This window comes from Leptonychotes weddellii, chromosome 3 (genome assembly GCF_054177405.1).
Source record: "Leptonychotes weddellii isolate Sample4059 chromosome 3, ASM5417740v2, whole genome shotgun sequence".
NCBI classification, from domain to species: Eukaryota; Metazoa; Chordata; class Mammalia; order Carnivora; family Phocidae; genus Leptonychotes; species Leptonychotes weddellii.
In genome coordinates this window covers 112,165,552-112,186,843 of record NC_138371.1, presented here as the reverse complement: position 1 = coordinate 112,186,843, position 21,292 = coordinate 112,165,552, and the positions used below count along the sequence as shown (strand labels likewise).

Here is a 21,292-nt window from a genome sequence, read left to right as displayed (position 1 = left end):
AATATATTCAGAAAAAAGTAATTTGAGCAAAAGGACCAACATAATAGGGCCACACATGATAGGGTGCGGGCTGGCCATCAGCAGTCAACCTTACCCCAGAGCCATGGCTTTGCTGCCTTCTCCGTCAGCCTTCCTCCTCTCCAGGTCACATGGCAGAGTTATTGGGACAGCAATCGACTGCCCCTTAGGATATTTATGGGACCTGTCTTATGGGTGAAAAGCCAACCAAAGATAGGAGAAAGGGAGGAACCAAAATACTTCCCTGCTTAGCTGTCTGCCAGATCCTGGTGTTTTTAAATCAGCTAGCCCTGGGGTTCCTTGCTGTTCTAGGAGCATCAACTTGTGGCAAAATGTCAGGAAAGGAAAGATACCAGCAGATCGTGATTACAAAGGTATGTAACCTGATGAAAAGTAATAATTCTGTAGCTAGTATAAATGGGAAAATTATGAAGGTTTTTTTTTTTTTAAATCAAACATAATGCTACAACTGCATACTCTAAACAATTAATAGTGGGAAACTATCCCCTAGCTCAGGCAAGAACACTTGATTCTGTCTGATTAGGGAAAGCATCATGATGAGGGTGGATTTTTGAATTGACAATGAGGGATGTGTGAGGAACACTAGTCAGAATGAGAGGAGGAGGCATTCTGTGTGGAGTGAACAGCACCTGGAAAGTCCCAGGGTGTGCATATGTGTATGGTTTCAGAAAAGAGCAAGGTGACTTGTGGATGAAATGTGGAGGGGATAGAAGTCTCTGTTTATCTAAACTGTGTATAGTTTCTCTGCCTTTGTGTATTTGCAGATTCTCCACTTCCACCTCCAGGAAAATAGATACATATTTGAGAGAGAAAAGAAACAGGCTTGAAGTAACTTAGCTGTTACCATAGAGAACAAGAAAATAAAAATTTTCACAGTATGTGAAAGGAAAGTCAAGCATGATATATAATTATTTGGAACAAACCACTAAAAAGACTCTTCAGTAGAATAAAGAAGAATAGTTATCCCAAAGGAAGCCACTGTTTTGACATTTAACTGGGAAGATATCCAAAAATTTAGACTAGGAGTATAGCCCTTGCTTTTCTTTTGGAAGACTTCATAGTGATTATTCAGAGAAGCTGATGTTTGTAGTTCTAGTTACCTTCAAATGATAATAAAATAATATAAAACAAAATCCGATGGATGCGTATATAAAGGAGACTGACACTGAAATAATTTCTATCTTTTTAATAAATGACTTGATGCATTTTCTTAACATAGCTAAACTTCCCTTAGAAATGAATCTTAATAATCCTTTTTTATTTCTTACTTCTTTTTGCTTACTTACTAGACTAGTTGAAATGGTTCCATTTCTTTCCTTTATTTTTTTTTTCTGTCTCCTGGCATGTAAGAATTATATTTCATGGCAGTAGGAGTAGCTTAGAAGGAAATTACCAAGGTGTTAGTTTTTGAAGAATCTGGAGGAATGAAAGTATGTCAGGAAGATGGGAGAAGATCGAATTTAAATCCAATTTTCCTAAATAGAATGAGGTGTGTAGTTTGTGCAAACTACTGATAAACTTGATCAGGATTCTGAGTGAAGGTCTAGATCAGGTTATTAAAAGTCTAGATATGAGCACCTAATAGAAAGTAAGGACCACCAGAAACCAGCAGAGATTATTGAAGAACAAATCATGTCAGATTAACCCTTTGGATTTCTCCAGGTTACACTGATAGACCAGAAATTTATTAGACTAATGCTAATTGTCCCCCAATATCTATTTGCCCCATTTCATTTTCACTAGAAGAACCCTCTTTGTTTTAGTTGGAAACATGGCAACTTAGTTAAGATTCCAGTGTAGCTGGGTGTGGCCATGTGACTAGCTTTTTCCTGGCTAATGGGATGTGAGGAGGAGTGATGTGTCCCACCTCCCAATGGCTTCCCTTCACTTCCTCCTTCCCTTTCCTATAGACAGTAGTGGTGAGGAAACTTCACCCAGGTAGTGAGAACAACACTCAGGGGATGGTGTAACAACAACATGGAGGGTCCCTGACTCCCTCAGTGACTTCATGAAGAAAAGCCACCTATTCCTCTCCATACCATGTATTAGAATAAATTCATTTTGTTTCAGCCACTGCCATTTTGAGTCTCCATGTTATAGAAGCTTAGATTATAGCCTAATTAATAAAATATGTGAACTTCAGTAATACATTTGCTTAGTCTCTTATGATATACTTCTATACAAAGAGAAGAAATGTGTATAAGACAAATATTTGAATTTGTAGCTGGAAGATAACCTTACTCAAATTGAACTCACAGTTATGGTGTATTACCATGAAAGGATCCAGATTAAAACCAGACAAGGGATGGTCTGGGTCAGAGTCCAGGAGAGTCCCATGAATAGATCTGCTATATGTCCTCTCCCACTGGAGTCCTGGACAGCATTAACTCCTCCCAACAACAGTATGTGACAATGTGCACTGAGTATTGCAAATCAGGGAAACTTACCAGAGCTTTGTTGTCTGGATTTATTATCGGGGCTTGTTCACATAGACCTGCAAAGCTGACCTTAGCATCCAGCCCCTCCAGAGGTAGAGCTGATACTGCATGGCCCAAAGCCCCAGCCATAAATCACATTATTAGACTATCTTGTGTGGCCCAAGGTTCCCAGATAAATAAAGACATGTTTATCTGATAGGGCATTTCAAAGGTCTATAGATCACCATCCAGGAGCTGAGAGCAAAGACCAGATCTCTTTTTGGGTAGGGTTAATTTTTTACTGCACAATAGGTTTAAATCCATTGCAATTTTTATTATTGAAGTCCAAACCATGCCATCTTTGACCAAGGTGAGCCTCTTAAATTGGTTCCTGAGTCCTTATGAGAAGATTTATTGATCTTGGATATGTGCCTTGATTTTTTTTTTTCAATATCACAACATACTCCATGCTCATCTAGTTTCTTTTGGAATAAGTATTTGAAGACCATAGTTTGTATGCTAGGAATTTTCGTTGTTATTGGGTTAATTATTGCTTCTAGGGATTTTCAGTGGACAGAGTTAAAATGATATATGTTCTACATATTATATATAGAATAACATATACATAATAAAGATCAATTTCTTATGAGTATCATACTGATATTTACAATTGAAAAAAGTACTACAGGACTTTTACTCAAGTTCTTCCATATTAAAAATATGCCTTTCTTACACACTGAGAATTCTGGTTCTCAAGGACCAACAGAGAGGATATTAGAATTACAATATTCCCTAATTATTCACTTGTTTTATTTATAAACACACACAAAATAATAATACTACTAGTAGTAGTATTAGTACTACTGATATTAAGGATAATGCTACTAACAGTATTATTAGTACTGCTGATTCTAAGAATAATGCTACTGATAGTATTACTGCAGTATGATTACTGAAAGCAGTTAGAATGTGTTTCCATATGCTTTCCCCAATGTTCCCCCAAATTGTTTACAGGTCCTATATCTACATTGCTGGAGTATAGGACCTCCACATACTCTACTTTCTCTTTTAGACATCATTTAGTCTTAGTTGTATAAGAAACTATACATTCAATGTTCACAACCAGTAATATGACAATGTCTCTCCAGTCATTTTGGTTATCTTAACCTCATTCTTTCACAGATTCTTTAGGAAGAGCTCACAGAATAATGTTCCCTGATCTCTTGCATGTTGATAACATTTTTCTATGCTATTTCTACCTGAAAATCAGTTTTGCTGGATATAAAATCCTTGGCTCAAATCATTTTCCTTGAGTACTTTAAATATGTTACTCCATTTTCTTCTGGCATACAGCAGAGCTTTTGAGAAGTTTGATGACAATCTAATCTTTATTCTCCTATAAATCATCTGTTCTTTTTTGTCTAGATGCCCAAGGACATTTTTTTTCTTTTTTTTAAATTTTATTTGTTTATTTGACAGAGAGAGACACAGCGAGAGAGGGAACACAAGCAGGGGGAGTGGGAGAGGGAGAAGCAGGCTTCCCGCTGAGCAGGGAGCCCGATGCGGGGCTCGATCCCAGGACCCTGGGATCATGACCTGAGCCGAAGGCAGACGCCTAACGACTGAGCCACCCAGGCACCCCAGACATTTTTTTTTTCCGTCTCCTTTGTCTAGTAATTTTACTAGAATAGATCTCAATGTTGGTCATTCTGGCCTATCCTCTCAGGTACCAAGTGTGCTCTTTTAATATGTAGTTTCAAATCTTTTTAAAAATTAATTTCTGGAAAGTTTGCATAAATAACAGTCTTTAGAGTTTGTTCTATTCTCCTGTCCCCCTTACTATACTTCCTCCCAACCTATCCACGCCCAGATACTCCTATTATCTATGTTGTGTCTTCTTTGCCTATCTTCAAAGTTTATCATTATCTCTTAATTTTCTTTTATATCTCTTTCATTTTATTCTGGAGTGCAAGTTACTTAAATTTTAAACATTACCTGTTATGTTTATTTGTTCTTGAGTTCCTTTTAGTTTAGTTTTTATTTATGAAATTACTTTTATAAAATTTCTAATTCCTTCCTCAGTTCTGTCTTTTATTCTGAATTTTTCTAATTTTTATTTTTCTTGTTCTTGCATTATTATCCTAGTATTTTAGCTTGTCTTGAAATAATAGGTTATAGTTTGGGCTTGTTCTGGAAGCATGTCTATCTGGCATGCTTTCATTGTCTGTACAGATAATATTTTGCTCCTTATTCTTTTTTTTTTTTTTTACAATAACCTTGCATTGAATCTGACGCCAGTATTTCTCTGTTGCTCATTTTTATGTGAAATTAGTTTTCTTGAATTGTTAGAAGGAAAAGTTCAGGAAACCTTTCTAACTTTACAAAACTCCCTTTTATTCTTTCTTTGAAGTGTTGTAAATTAACAACTTTATTTATAATATTTTCTGGCACTGTTCCTCTCTCCCACTTCTCTGGACTGACTCTCTTTTCATATCTACTGTGCTCTGCTTATTTGAATTTCCTCTCAGCAGTGTCTCCTTGGGAGCTTTGGCTGGTCAATTTTGAGACTGTTCCAGCCCCTTCAGACTTCTTTACAGTACACCCCTTGCACTCAGTAGCTATTGGAGTGGGCAGAACCTCTCTCAGGTTCAGCTATGTTTTCAGGTTGGCCCGCCACACTTTCTGGTGAGTACTTTTGGACTATATTGGGATTTTCTTTTCTTGGCTCCATCAGATATCCCATTACTCCCTTCTGCCTCTTGCTGCACAGATGCTTTGTCATAAGTGTTGTCCATGGGTTTTCAGTTTTGCTAACCATTTACTCAGTCTGTTTTTATAAGGAATTTCAGAAAGTTTCAAAATATATGACAATAACACCACCATCATCTTAAGGTTCTTCTGTGGTAGAATCTCTAGTATTGATAATGAGAAGTAGTAACCTGGTAGATATCCTCAGCTTGGGCTATATCAGCCTACTCAGGCTGCCATAACAAAACACTTTGCATTGTGTGGCTTGAACTACGAAATTTATTTCTCACAGTTCTGGAGGTTGGGGAGTCCAAGGTCATGGTGCTGGCCAATTTGGTTCCTGGTAAGGGCTCTCTTCCTGGCTTGCAGATGGCCGCCTTTCTTGCTCTATCCTCACATGGCCTTTTTACATGTATGCATGTGGAGGGGGTGGAAGAGGAAAGAGAGATATCTTTCTTTCTTCCCTTCTTTATAAAGCCACTAAATCCCCCACCCTTGTGATCTAATGTAACTCTAATTACCTCCCAAAGACCTCATCTCCAAATAACCTCACTTTGGGGGAAACAAACATTCAGTCCATCCCATGTGTTTTATAGAAGGGTTATAGGTGGTTATCAACTTCATAAAACATTTATATTCAAAATTTTATATAGATGTGTTCATGTTTCTAGGAAGAGTCTATTTCTCACTGAAATCTAAAGGGATCACTGACCCAAATTTTTAAAACCATTTTCATAAATTATGAGATCTTTGAAAAGAGCACATCTTATTCCCCTTTTCAAAATGTGAATATATGAATGAACAAATGTTTCTTCTTTTTTATAAGATATACTGACAAGAAGGGTGATTTGACAAGATAAAAAATTGGCTTCCTTTTTTGTTATGGATTTATTTTGTTTTTATGGGAATTTGAGTTTGCAGAACAACTGTAAGTACATTTGCCATACAAATACAGGGTCAGCCACAGAGAATATGAGAATGATGAGGATGGGAGACAGGAAATAATATAAGTATATAGGTGGGCAAATGGAAATCTTGTAGGCAAGCTAAAGACTAGAATTCCTGCCCTATTTTTGCCTTTAAAAAAGTACTTTTTTCTTTTTTTTTTTAGAGAGAAAGAGAATGGGCACTTGGGGGGGAAAGGGGGTACTTGTGGGGGAGGGGTTGAGGGAGAGGCAGAGAGAGACTCTTAAGCAAACTCCACACTCAGCACAGAGCCGGATGTGAGGCTCAGTCTCACAACCCTGAGACCATGACCTGAGCTGAAATCAAGAGTCTGGCATTCAACCGACTGAGCCATCCAGGTGCCCCTTAAAGAACTACTCTTGCCAGGTTATCTTGGACCACTTAATATGATAGCAATTTCTTTATTTCTTTCAAAGGATGTCATTCTAGTGATGAAATAAAACTAGAGGAGCTCCAACATTAATAGTAAATGCAATAAATGCAATGTTATCCCAGGTCGGGTTTGGAGTCAGGGTGAAGTATTTTCTGGCAGATTTAAATCATCTTAGCTAGTTTTACAAATTCAGTTCTCATTTCCAGCTAACACTATTCTGCTTTTATCAGGTTAAAAGATATGTGACTGATGGAAGAACATGCAGATGTTATACTGTAAAAAGCAACTGCAGTGTTTTCAGCTCTAGGCAGGTTCCCGAGGCCTTGGGCTCTGCACCTGTAGCCTTCAGCGTGATTCAGAGCTAGGACTCATTGAGTTACAAGAGCTGACAGAAATTAATCCTCAGGAATGTTAAAAATAGGTAGACCAAACCCTGGAGCTCTGCTGATAAAATAAGGTATATACTTGTTGACTAGGCAGCCCAGGGCACTCATGTGAGATTGACCAGCAGCTAAGGCCTGGAGAAGGGAAGATGGGGGCAGTGTCATCTCCATATGTGTGCACAGTGTGAAAAGATCCAACAGCAGCCTGCTTTTCCCTTAACTAGTCAATGAAGTGAATCAGGTTAAACTCAACTCAATAGCCTCCTTAAAGACAGAGGGTAAAGTGCAGCTTGAGGGATGTGAATGAACAAGGCGGGTGGGGCATGGGGGGTTGTGGGGAATTCCCACGTGGGTTGGGATTTAGGTGTTGAAAGTCTGTAAGTATGTGAGTCCAGATTTTTTTTAGCACCGTATGGTAGCATTATTCTCAGCTTCTTTCTTGCACACAAAAGTAATGAAACCCTGCACATTTCTTGTGAGATGTTTGTGTGTGTGTGTGTTTCATTAACTGTTTTCTCTAGACATTATATTTTTAGGAGGTGTATTTCTGTAATTGTGTTTTTAAACCAATACCTACCAAGTTCTTTAGTAAGAGGGCTCTCAGTATTTTATAGTTAAAGCTTCCAATTTGAGGTCACAATTAAATACCCACTAAAATTACAAATGTGTAATTTTCAGGCACATATTGAAAATATACTCAAATTATAGATTTTGAAGCCAAAGAATATAGCTTTGATGAATTTGGACATGTTAAACAATTAGTTATTATGAATAAAAATGAAATTCTCAATACCTGTTTGCTCAGAAAAAAAAAGTCAATTTTAAACTCAACTAAAAATGAAATTGTAATGAATGGGAAGTCAACTGTTGCCTAATTTGTATGAACTAGATTAACATATTAATTCTTTTATTATAATCTATTTACATATCAGAGCATAAATTTTTTAAATCTTAGAGGAATATGTAATTACAGAGTATTTTTTTTCCAAAAAAAGTCTTAATTTCCCTAAAAATAGGCATGGAAAGAAAAAATTGCAAACCTCATCTAAAGCAAAATATATTTATATCTCTTTGCTATTTCAATATCTGAAAATTCCTAAGACCTTAAAACAAACAGAAAATAATATTTGTTATAAATTTTGTTGCTTTATTATTTAGTGGTCATTCTTCATTGATTTAATCCCTAAAAGACCAATCATTTTGTTTCTCCAAATATAACTTAGGAAAATGAATTATTATATAACTAGGGGATAATAATATTGAACTCATGAATAATATAACTGCTTTTTTTCTATAGTTTTTTAGAAATATTAAGATAAAAGAAACAGTGAATTTTTATTTTATTCATTTCTTTGTTAGTCAATATTGCTGATAGTTACAGGTTACTAAGACAGAGTTGTAACTATACAAAATCTATGGCTAAACTACTCAGGGTATTTAGTCTTTCAGCATTTAGTTCATTCTCTAAGTTGATTAAATCTAAGTTTTAGTCCTGCACAATCAAATCATACAGACAGAATTGAAAATATAGTTTTTATTTTGATAGAGCACGCCTTTGATTTTTCTAGAAAATGAGATGTTCAGGCATCTAGGATGAATAATGCCCAAGCATGTATTTAAAGTACTTTTAGGTATTGACTTTTAAATCATATTTCAGAAACATTATAGTTGTGCTTACAAACACAGTAACAGACATCTCTGTGGCATTCAGTAATAGCTGATGGATCAGAGAAATAATGTACTTTATTTTGAAAACAATTTAATGTCAGATATGCATCATAATATACACTTGGATTTACGTTATTTGATTAATAGACAACTATGTGGAAATATTCCTACTCTACAATCTAAGAAATTTAACTTTTCTGTGTCAGTTATTAGGAAAGAGAGAATAAATCAACAATTTGGCTTTATTTTATAATACCCACTGGGTGCCTTGACACAATTGAATTTTTCCTGTAAATGCTGTTTCTAAATTGGAAAATAAATACTCAGATAAAAATAAATACTAAGAAAAAAGATTACTAAAAATCATACAATTTATTTTCTGCTTATAAATATTGAATCTTAAGACTGAAAAACTGAATTATTTCTTTCTTGCAGTTGATAATTATTAATTTTGAAATCTAATATTAAGCAAAAGTGAATAGTACTCTGATCTTGAAAAACTCAAGTTATTGCTTTTGTTTTTATTAAGTCTTGTATTTTAATGTTATTTTCTTTTTTATTTTAATTCTAGTTAGTTAACATACAGTGTAATATTAGTTTCAGCTATACAATTCGGTGATTCAACACTTCCATCCAACAGCCAGTGCTCATGATGACAAGTGCCCTCCTTAATCCCCATCACCTATTTCACCCATTCCCCCTACCGACCTCCCCTCTGGTAACCATTTTGTTCTCTATAGTTAAGAGTCTATTTCTTGGTTTGCCTCTCTCTCTCTCTTTTCCCTTTCCTCATATGTTTTGTTTTTTAAATTTCACATATGAGTGAGATCATATGGTATTTGTCTTTCTCTGACTTATTTCTTAATGTTGTTTTCTTTATGGAGTGACAATTCAATGAAAAAGCCCTTTAGCAATGAAGTCCATGATAATAAAATTGACCAAATTTGACAAAATTATTTTAGAAGAAAATATAGGGAGTAAGCTTCTTGACACTGGTTTTGGTAATGATCTTTTTTTTTAAATTTGATACCAAAACAGAAGTAACAAAAGTGAAAACAAACAAGTGGGACTATGTCAAACAAAGAAGCTCTGCACAGCAAAGGAAATCATCAACAAATGAAAAGGTAACCTACGGAATCGGAGAAAATATTTGAAAATCATATATCTGATTAGGGACCAATAATCAGAATATATAAAGTCTCATACCACTCAACAGTAAAAAAAAAAAACTATCCAATTAAAAATTGGGCAGAGGAACTAAATAGATGTTTTCCCAAAGAAGACATATGAATGGCCAATAGGTATGTGAAAAGGTGCTCAACATCCACTAATTATGAGGGAAATGCAAATTAAACCAGAAGGAGATATTACCTCTCACATCTGTTGGAATGATGTCATGAAAAAGAAAGCAAGAGATAGCAAGTACTGGCAAGAATGTGAAGAAAAGAGAACCCTTGTACACTGTTAGTGGGAATGCAAATTGGTGCACCTCTATGGAAAACACTTTGGAGGTCCCTCAAAAAATTAAAAATAGAATTACCATATGATCCGGCAATTCCACTTCTAGGTATATATCCAAAGGAAATGAAAACAAGATATCAAAAAGATATCTGCACTAACATGTTCACTATAGCATTATTCATAATAGCCAAGACACGGAAACAACTAAGTGTCCATCAATAGATGAATGGATAAAAAAGATGTAGTGTATGTATACACTGGAATATTATTCAACCATGAGGAAGAAGGAAATCCTGCATTTGCAACAACATGGATGAATCTTGAACACATAATGCTAAGTGAAATAAGCCAGAAAAGACAAATATTGTATAATATCACTTATATATGGAATCTAAAAAAAAAAAAAACAAGAAAAAACAGTAGAAGAAGAAGTCAAACTCATAGAAACAGAGAGTAAAAAAGTGGTTGCCAGGGGGTGAGAGGTGGGGGAAATATGGAGAGATTGATAAAAGAATACAATATTAAAGAAAAATAATAAAAAAAATCCCAAAACAAAAATTGGCCAGATTTAAAACATATACCCATACATTAATCATATGAAGCACAACTACGTGCATATGTTAGCAAGGGAAAATATATATCTCTTTGAACCACATTTATGTTTTATATCCAAGTAGGAGGTGGACAAGGCCATTCTGGAATATGTGAAAGTTGGTGAAACCTGTCTCCCCAGTCCCTATCTTCCCATTTTCTACTTCATTCATTTCACTGAATGAATGAATGACTGTTCCTTTTAGTCATTTTGGATGCTCAGGACTTTTTGGGAACATCAGTGATATGGTCCTTATATTTGCCAATTCATAAGAACAAAACAAAGGGCTTGGCCACATTGGCCTTTAGGCTTTGGGTGTCCTGAGATCCAGAGCTCTGGGTCTGCATATGCCACAGGACATAAAAAGCAAGTGGTGAGTGTGTTGTTTGTAGTGGTACTTGCTGAACTCCTCACTGGTGCTTTCTACTTAGGGTTGTGGCTTTCCAATATGTCTCCCTTCACTTCCAGGCCGTCACCTCCTCTCTTGAGTTTCCTTTGCTCTGCTGATCAGCCTCCCAAATAATTGTACTTTTTGCATAAGGCTTCTACCTCAGGAAATGCAGAATGATTCTGTTGCCTAAACTGGGGGCATTTAAAATCTTTATGATTTTTTAAAACATAAAAGTTAAAATATTGTGAATGTATTTGTGTACTTACACTTGTTACTTAGTTTGTGGGTGGTACTCAGTACTTTAGCATATAATTGTTCTCATGTGTAGGGCACCACTCCTTTAATTTTCTCATTTTGGCACATTTATCCTTCGGAACTGCCAGATCAGAGGACATCATCATTGACAGACACTGAAATCCTCTCTGTTCTCAAGCCAAGTTTACTACCAGACTAACGGGAATTAAAGGAATCAAAAAGGCTTTGGCAAGATATTATCGACATTCCCAGAACTTTAAAGGAAGGAACTAGCAGGTAGAGGGCCTCTACATCAAAAGATTAGGTCTGAGAAGAGCTCCTCAGATTGGGGTGAAGGTGGTCATTTGGTGGTAGTTATCTCGGCTCCCCCAGCCAGCTGGAGTCTGGCTCTCCTTAACTGTCAAGTGAGAAATCTCTGCCATTAACATCATAGTAGCAAAATGGTTCTCATGGATCATTTGTCTCTAGGGGGTTATTATTAACATGCCCATGTCACATGTTCTGTGGAAGCAGCCCTACCGATCCATCCTCCTTCTGTAATGCTCAGGTAGCCTCTGGATTCACTAGTTAGCCCTTAAAATCTGAGGGCATGAGAACCCACCAACTATTGGAGTTATGAATGGGGGAAGGAGTACATGCTTTGGGTTTGGGGATGGAGGCAACATAAAGATGGTGAGTCAAGGATGACCAAGTTAAAATGAGGAGTTTGGGAGGCCAAGACATTGCAAAGGGTGGAAACCTTCACAGAGCTTGGTAGATCCTAAGGGAGAGAAAAAACAGAGATAAATAGAAGAAAAGAAGGGATACTCAAACCAACTTTGCTTTTTTCCATTTTTCTTTCAGTTTAGCCTAAGCCTTTTTATATTTACTATCAAACTGACCCTTACCTTCTCTATTAATTATTTATTGATATTTCCAGGAAAAATGAGAATAAATTGCTCACTCCTGTTCACTGCTTTGACGGAGCAGCTCCACTTTCAACAGTTAGGTTTTGAATAGGATATGCTTTGTTCTTGTGCTGGAAAAGAGTTAAAAGATCTCTGCCTTAGTAAAGGGAAAATGTTTTAATTTTTAATTAATAATGTACTTTTCAGTGAATCAAAATAAGGAACTTAAAGATCTTTGAAGGTTGCTGAAGGTTATAGAGAGGCAAAGGCCTTTGTTATATTTCCTAATTTTTATTTTGTAGCAACCATTTGTAATTTTTGAATTTTGAATCGAATTTTTACATTAATCTGAGACTATTTCTTTCTCTGAGAGAGAGAGAAAAAAAGAAATGTTTGTAGTGAGACAATCTGCAGTGGTAGATGTTGTTCACTGGACACCTTAGTCATACCAACTGAACACAGGACTTGGTGGTCAGAGGCAGTAGGCATAACTTCTCAGGCATAACTGACACTTTTCAGTGAAGAGTTGTCATCCCCATGATGTCCAATCTCCACATTATCGGTCTCTCCTTCTGTCGCAAATTGAAATGTTGATCACTCTTTTGATTTCCAATTGAACTGCTTACTATCTTTCAAGAGAGTCTCCTAATGATTATGAAGGAACTTCACAAGCAGAAGAAAAAATGAGACAAGGATTACTTACAAAGTTCTCTGGTCAAGATGGACTGAAACATTAGCGATATGTCCCCTACCCCCTAAAACCATTTGACTATGACTTTCTACACATTCACAGGACTTAGGGCCCATTTATCTCCTTTATATCTATCCCTAAGCGTCTATCTATCTTCAACTCTCTCATGTCCTTCCTTTATATCCAAGATGACAGGCTTTCATGTAGCCTGGGGCCTGGGTGTATAGTCATCAATTATTTTACTCAGAATGTTTGTAATAAGTTGTGTGGGGTACATTGACATTCACTCAGAGTTTTTGATTTTTGAATCTCTTTTGAGCCTTAAAAAGTTAATTCCAGCCAGATGTCAGAATAGTCCAGAAGAGTATTATTCTAGAGTGATCTGAATAGCTTAATGTTGAGAAGGATGGACTTACAGAACAAGCAAAGAAAAAGAAAAAAATAACTTCAGAATCTATTGAATAATAATCAATCATCTAATCTCTTGTACTCTGTAGAATGCTTTCCGCAGACATATATTATCTTGTCATTAAATTTTCATGATAACTACCCTGTGAGAAAGATGGGGAGGAATAATTCATGTCTTACAAACATTTGAGGTTCAAAGACAGTACAAGTCTTATTCAAGATTACATCGACTTTCTGTGGCTCATCTGGAACTTGAACCAGATTTTTTGATGCCCAGTGTGAGATTTATGTTATATTTCCACCCAACATTCTGGCAAACTCATATTTCCTTCATGGTATGTCACAGGTTGGGATCTCCAAAAAGTAGACCCTCAGTTTAATTCAGGGGTCTTTATTAGGGTACCCTCAGGATCAACACCTGTGGAAGGGATAGAAAGGAAGCAGATAAGGCAGAGAGGGAGAAGTGAACTGGATGCAAAAGAGCAGCCTTGGCTGATGCCATGGGGAGCACTGGATCTGAGGTGACTCATCAGAGCTGTAAATGCACTGGGCCGAAATGGTCAGCCCACCTCAATCAGTTATTGATGCCAGCCACCCTTGGGAGAGCAAGTGTTTAGGCTGTGGTTCTGGAGATGAAGTGGTCCTTGAAGAGGCTGACAGCTGAAGGTTGATCACTTTATTCACAGCAGCTGGGACATCAAGTCCTGCCTTAAAGGGCCATGTGGGCAGGTGGGGGGCATATCTGTTTAGCCACTACAGAGAACAACTAGGAGTTGCAGCTGTGGCTCATTCTGCTTAGCTTCCCCCTGCAAAACAAACCCAAAACCAAAAACCAAACCAAACCAAACAAAACCCAAAAACAAACCCTGTAGTGACCCTAACTTCAATTAGAATTTTTGAAGAATATTTGCTCCTAATGGCCATATATATCAACAGAAAACTCTAGTCTACATTCAGCAAATCTCACCGTTTTAGTTTCAGCTTTGCTTATTTACATTCCAAAAGAAAAGTACTAAGCCTTACATAGGTGTTAAAAAAGAGTCAGAAGAGAAGGCTTTATGCTCGACATAAGTCCACTGCCAAGAGCACAAGCCCTGATCCGATTGTTAGTGTGCCCTCATGCTTCTTAGACCTAGTGCACTTGTCAATCACCTGGGGAGCTCGGAAAATGCAGGCTGTGCTTCAGTAGGTCTGAGGTGGGGCCTTGATCCTGCCTTTTTATTAGATTCTCAGCTACTGCTAATGCTGCTGGTCCTCTAACCACACTTATGACCAAGGTTCCCCACGGAAATTTCAAATCTGTCTTCAAGGGCAAAGGAAAGTCTACCTTAGATAAGCTGATGGAAAGTGATTTGATTGCATGCCACCAATTAGCATCTGCCATGTTCACTAATTACTACCTGTCAGGGATTTTTCCTCTTGGAATGATTCATGTGTGGTGAGACAGAAAGGAGTTATGACAAAGAACCTGTATTGACATTTACTTTGTGTAACTTAGCCACTGATTTCAAAATCATGGAGGCTTTCTTTCTTTATTTCAGTTTTATTGCAAGATAAATCTTTCAGAGAGAATAACTGTCCTGAAGACAATTGAAAATTGACTTCTGTGTTGTTACTCTTTAATATTAAGGTATAAATTCTACCCTAACCAAAGATTTGGGGTCCTTTCCAAAATGTGTATTTGGCAACAAATTAACATAATGCCTTTGTTTTCTAGTGTTCAAGGTACCTCTGTTATAGTAACAATCTTTACAGCATAGACAAGGAGAACTGTAGGGAACTTCAAATAACACACCACCCACATCCTAATTTTCAGAAAAGGTACAGTGTTCACATAGCTATTTAAAAGGAAAGCAAGAACCAATACTTTGGTTTCCTGGCTCTCAAACAGCCCTCTTCCTAAAATGTTATGCCTCTATCATATTCCTGCAGAATTCTTGTGGATATTCACCCTCCCCATTGGTAGATGGGAAGGCTGATTTTTTCTTTATAGCCTATTTGTGTCAGATTCAGAAAGAAAATCAAGTATTTATTCTTCTTATATTGTCATTTTCTCATTCTAGTCATACCATTTACACTAAACTAAAAAACCATGTCTAGTAAATGAACCTGAGGCAGCCTTTATTTGTGAATAAAATAATAACTAATGTGTATTCTGAGTACTTTCTATATTCCAGATACTATTCTATGTGTTGAAAATATATTAATTCCTTTAACTTCAAATCATCTAACTTGAAGGGGTGAGGAAACAAGCACAATAAGGTTCAAGAGATTTGGCAGAGCTCAAAGAGCTAGGAATTGGTGGAGCCAGGATTTCAATCCAGGCAGTTTGGTTCCAGATCCTATTAACTTTCAGTCTGCAACTGAGAAAATTAATGAAAGGAAACCTCGTTGAGAATGGAGTTGGGAGGCCAGCAGGGGTCCTCTCATGCTCTACCACTCCTTGTCAATTGCAGACCCAGTAGGAAAAGAGGCACCTTGCACGGGGATACGACTTTATCACCCCAGCAGGAGAAAGCAAGGCTTTCTTCCTCCCCCAGCAACAGTCTAGCCAATGAAAAGCCACTATACTTCAACCTTCCAGTTTACTCCAGTGAGCTTTTTGTTTATAACAGCCCTCCCAACTCCCAACTTTCTTCTAGAAGAGTGTTCCTCTCCTTAGCTCTCAGTACCTGCTTGTGGTTTGCTGTAGCTTGCTTGTGACAAAATTGCATGTCTCTGCTACTCCTGAATAAACTTATTTTTTGGCTGGTAAAATAACTGGCAGTTTTATTTTTTTAAGATTATCACAATTATGTCACCTGCAGGATCTGGTTACCACACAAATGGCCTTTGCCATAGTGATAACTTCAGCTGTGTGAGAAGTAATTTATAATCCAGTGGGAATAAATTCCAGATAGTTTCCTGAGAGAAGGTCTTCATAGGGTGGAAAGGGAAGAGACAGTGGGCATCTGTGGGGTTTTGGGAGCAGGCAGCTGCAGCATTCTGACAGATGGAGTAAAACAGGCTAAAGAGGCTAACAGAACCAACAGTAGCCTCCGCTCTTCTCCAGTATTTCCCAGCATTGGTAGAGTGGTGGCTGTTATTAGCTTCCTGTGACTGCTACACCAAATGACCACAAAGTGGGTGGGCTTAAAGCAACAGAAATTTATTTTCCTACAGTTGTAGAGGCTAAAAGTTGTAGTGGCAAGATGCTTGCCGGGCCATGCTCCCTTCAAAAGCCCCTGGGCAGGATCCTTGTCTCTCAACTTCTGGTAGACACAGGTGATCCTTAGGTCTGGCAGGATAACTCCAATCTCAGCCTCTTCTTCACATGGTTGTCATCCTACTGTCTCTGTGTCCAAATTTCCCTCTCTTTATAAGGACACTAATCCTTGGATTAAGGATTCATCCTAATGACACCAATTTAACTTGATTACATCTGAAAGACCTTATTTTCAAATAAAACATTCACAGATCCTGGGGTTTAGGGCTTCAATATATCTTTTGGAAGGACATAATTCAACTCAGAACAGTATCTACATTAGTATCAGGATTTTTCAAAGAAACAACCAATAGGATATATATATACATATCTGTGTGTATATATGTATATATGTATATGTATGTGTATATACATATATATTTATATGAGATTATGGAGGCTGAGAAGTTGCATGATCTGCCAACTACAAGCTGGAGATTTAGGAGAGCTAGTGTCTTGAGTCCGAAGGACTGAGACTCAGAAGACTTGGTGTAAATCCCAATCTCAGGATGGAAGATAAAATGAGTTGTCTCAGCTCAAGTAGAGAGGCAGGGAAAAATGGGGTGAACTCCTCTTTCCTCCACCTTTTGTTCTATTTAGGCCCTGGATGGATTGGAGGATGCCCGCCCACAATAAGAAGGCAATCTACTTTACTGAGCCACTGATTCAAATGCTAATCTCATCTGGAAACACCCTCACAGAAAGACCCCCAAATAGTGTTTAATCTGAATACCCAATGACCAGTCAAGGTGACACATAAAATTAATCATCACAACATCCATTCATTCCAGCAAGTAATTTAAACATTTAGGAAGCATTAGCAGCAAATCAATTCAGTACTGAGGTATATTTGACACCGATTTAATTTGTAAAATTGTCAAGGATAATGCTTTGGATGAAATTGGTAAACTCAGACTCTGGGTGATGTGTTTATTAGTTCAGTCTGTTTGGACATCTGCTTATAATATGTACCAGAGCAGCTTTTCTCAGTGTCTACTTGGTAAGTCCTCTGTCTAATGGTTGTCTTGCAAAGGATCCTGAGATAGATAAATGTATGAGATACTGTAGTAGACTTCATCCCCTCCTGGAAATTCATGACCACACTGGCTCTTTAGGAGCACAGACTTTTTAAACCCTATGTTTCATTTTGTTTCATTGTAGGGTTCCTAAAGCCTACTCGACTTCGCAATCCCTCTCCCCTTTAAAAAAAAAAATTATTTATGTCCCTTCCTAAACATTTTGAGAAATGTTAATCAAGATCCTAAAAATTTCTTTTTGACTTCTGACCCTTTCATTTCACTCCTTGCACTGGGTTTGGGTCCCCTTTTAGTGAGCACATCTCTTTCATCCCGCATTTCTCAAGGGTAGGGACTATTTCATATTTCTTTCTTACCTTTTTGTCCCTAAAGTTTCTATGATGGTTGGCACATAAAAAGGCTTCATGCTTTATGAATGAATGAACAGAGTTGGAAAGATCCAAAATGTTTCACAGCAGGGAAGTAGTTAAGTCAATTAGGATTAATACATCAGTGGAAAATCATGTATCTCTATATAGAAAAATAAGTATGAAAATTGTGTAACAAAAAAACTTTGCAATCCAGCAAAAGGAAAATAGTATAATGCAATCGTATGAACTGTATACTGGTTTTACAATGACAGAAACATTTATTTAATAAGTTACAGTAATAAGTGAATAAGAAATAAGTGAATAAGTGAAGAGAGTCATATTAAAATGGTGAGATTGGGGCGCTTGGGTGGCTCAGTTGTTAAACGTCTGCCTTTGGCTCAGGTCATGATCTCAGGGTCCTGGGATCGAGCCCCGCATCAGGCTCCCTGCTCAGCGGGAAGCCTGCTTCTCCCTCCCCCACTCCCCCTGCTTGTATACCCTCTCTCGCTGTCTCTCTCTCTGTCAAAAAATAAAATAAAATCTTTTTAAAAAAATAAAATAAAATGGTGAGATTATGGGTAATTTTCATTTTTTAAATTCCTTTTCCTTCAATATTGTCATAATTTAGTTCATGTGATACTAATTACATGGTTAAAAAGAAAAGAAAATGAACCTCCAGTTGGTGGCTTTCCCAGCACCACAGTTGGCCTGACAGTCAGCCTTTTGGGCTCCAGCAGTGAGTCGCGGCTTACAGAGCTGGAGAGTAGAGCTTCTTTAGCCATTAAAGACGTCCAGGAAAGCTATACTTTACTTCCCTCATCCACCCCCACGAAGGAAGGATGTTATTTCCTCTGCAAGAGGCTATTTTTTTCCCAAATTTTTATTTAAATCCTAGTTAGTTAACATATAGTGTAATATTGGTTTCAGGAGTAGAATTTAGTGATTCATTACTTACATATAACAACCAGTGCTCATCACAACAAATGCCCTCTTTAATGCCCATCACCCGTTTAGCCCATCCCCTGCTCCCTTCCCTCCAGCAACTCTCAGTTTGTTCTCTATAGTTAAGAGTCTCTTATGGTTTGCTTTCCTCTTTCTTTTTTTCTCTTCCCCTATGTTCATCTGTTTTGTTTCTTAAATTCTGCATATGAGTGAAATCATATGATATTTGTCTTTCTCTAACTGACTTATTTCACTTAGCATAATATACTCTAGCTCCATCCACATCATTGCAAATGGCAAGATTTCATTCTTTTTGATGGCTGAGTAATATTCCATGTTTATATATACCACATCTTCTTTATCCATTAATCTGTGATGGACATCTGGGCTGTCCATATTTTGGCTTTTTTGATAATGCTGCTATAAACATCAGGGTGCTTGTGCCCCTTCAAATCAGTATTTTTGTATCCTTTGGGTAAATATCTAGTAGTGCAATCGCTGGAAAAGTTGATTCCTGGGTATCTTACAGTTTTTGTAAATGGGATCGATTCCTCGATTTCTCTTTTTGCTGCTTCATTATTGGTGTATAGAAACACAACGGATTTCTGTACATTGATTTTATATCCTGTGACTTTGCTGAATTTGTGTATCAGTTCTAGCAATTTTTTGGTGGAGTCTTTTGGGTGTTCTACATAGAGTATCATGTCATCTGTGAATAGTGAAAGTTTCACTATTCCCTTGCCAATTTGGATGCCTTTTATTTCTTTTTGTTGTCTGATTGCTGAGACTAAGATTTCCAGTACTATGTTAAGTAATAATGGTGAGAGTGGACATTCCTGTCTCGTTCCTGATCATAGAGGAAAAGCTCTCAGTTTTTCCCCCTTGAGGATATTAGTTGTGGGTCTTTCATATATGGCCTTTATGATGTTGAGGTATGTTCCGTCTATCCCTACTTTCTTGATGGTTTTTATCAAGAATGGATGCTGTATTTTGTCAAATGTTTTTTTCTGCATCTCTTGAGAGGATCATATGGTTCTTATCTTTTCTTTTATTAATATGGTGTATCATGTTGATTGATTTGCAAATATTGAACCACCTCTGAAGCCCAGGAATAAATCCTACTTGATTGTGTTGCATAACTCTTTTAATGTATTGTTGGATTCGATTTGCTAGTATCTTGTTGAGAATTTTTGCATCCATGTTCATCAGGGATATTGGCCTGTAATTCTCCTTTTTAGTGGGGTCTTTGTCCAAAACCAAAGAACCTGCTAAAGGCTACTCTAAAATTAATTCTTAAATTGATCTTCAATATATCTACTGACTCAAAATTGCTTTGAGTTAATGGAATTTTGTTTCTTCTGGGTGTTCATGTTATTTTATCACAAGATGTTTGAATCCTTTAGCAAGTTTTAAATTCAATAAGACCGTGTAAATTCAATATTTGGCAGTGCATGAACCCGTTTAGAGGTCCCTTTTCTCTCCTGTATGCCTTTAAGTGCTTTGCAGATGACTTAATACTATTTTGGCATTTCTCTATATAGGGATTCCTTATATTTTGGTTAGTGTTCTAAATTGTCCAGTGGACTTCAATCTGACCACAGTAGTTGCATTGGGGTTTAGAGTGTGATGCCCAACTTCCTCTTTGAATCCCCTCTCTCCTTTTACCCTCCAAAGCAAATTCTGCCAAACAAAACTCTGCTGTTTGCTCAGCCACCAGGAAGTCTCTCCTGAAACTGGTACCAAGGTCTGTTCTCTGATGTGTCCCTTTGTCTGAGCGAATTCTCTCTATCTCATGAGTTAAAGCCAAGGGTTTTACTTTGCCTCTTACCTGTGTGTTCTGCCTTGCCTCATTCATTCTCAGCACCAGGAAGAAGGACGTCAGACATTCTCTCTCTTTTAAGAAGGTCTTGTTACACTGAAGAATACATAAAAGATACTCTGTTCAGTAGGTAATAAAATTGTGAAAAGACCTTATATGGATCTCAGTATCTTCCTCTAGGTAGGGTTTTCATATCTCTGGGTATGTTCTCTTATGTATTAATAATCTACAATTTCTTATGTCCTGCATAACACCATTTCAGCCATCTAAAATACTTGGATCATTCTAGATAATTAGATTGTGATTTCAGGAAGCTAAGGATATATATATTTCATTTACCCATTCTACAATCATGGAGCACCTGCCGTGTGTTAGGCATTGCTCTAGACAACCATTTACCTATAAAAGCTAAAGTTTGAAATGAACTCTTTCTAAAACTTTTTATATCTTTTTTCTTTATCCTTTTTTAAAAATTTTTTTATTGTTATGTTAATCCCCATACATTACATCATGTTTTAGATATAGTGTTCCATGATTCATTGTTTGTGCATAACACCCAGTGCTCCACGCAGAACATGCCCTCCTCAATACCCATCACAGGCTAACCCATCCTCCCACCCC

The 21,292-nt window shown here is 37.1% G+C and overlaps 1 long non-coding RNA gene across 1 annotated transcript; it reads left to right on the top strand.

The window, feature by feature from the left end:
- Positions 1 to 229: 229 nt before the first annotated feature.
- LOC145720757 (uncharacterized) lies at positions 230 to 3,708 on the top strand. The gene is made up of 2 exons (XR_014143957.1): positions 230 to 392; positions 804 to 3,708. It is a non-coding gene; the product is annotated as an uncharacterized LOC145720757 (long non-coding RNA).
- Positions 3,709 to 21,292: the final 17,584 nt, after the last annotated feature.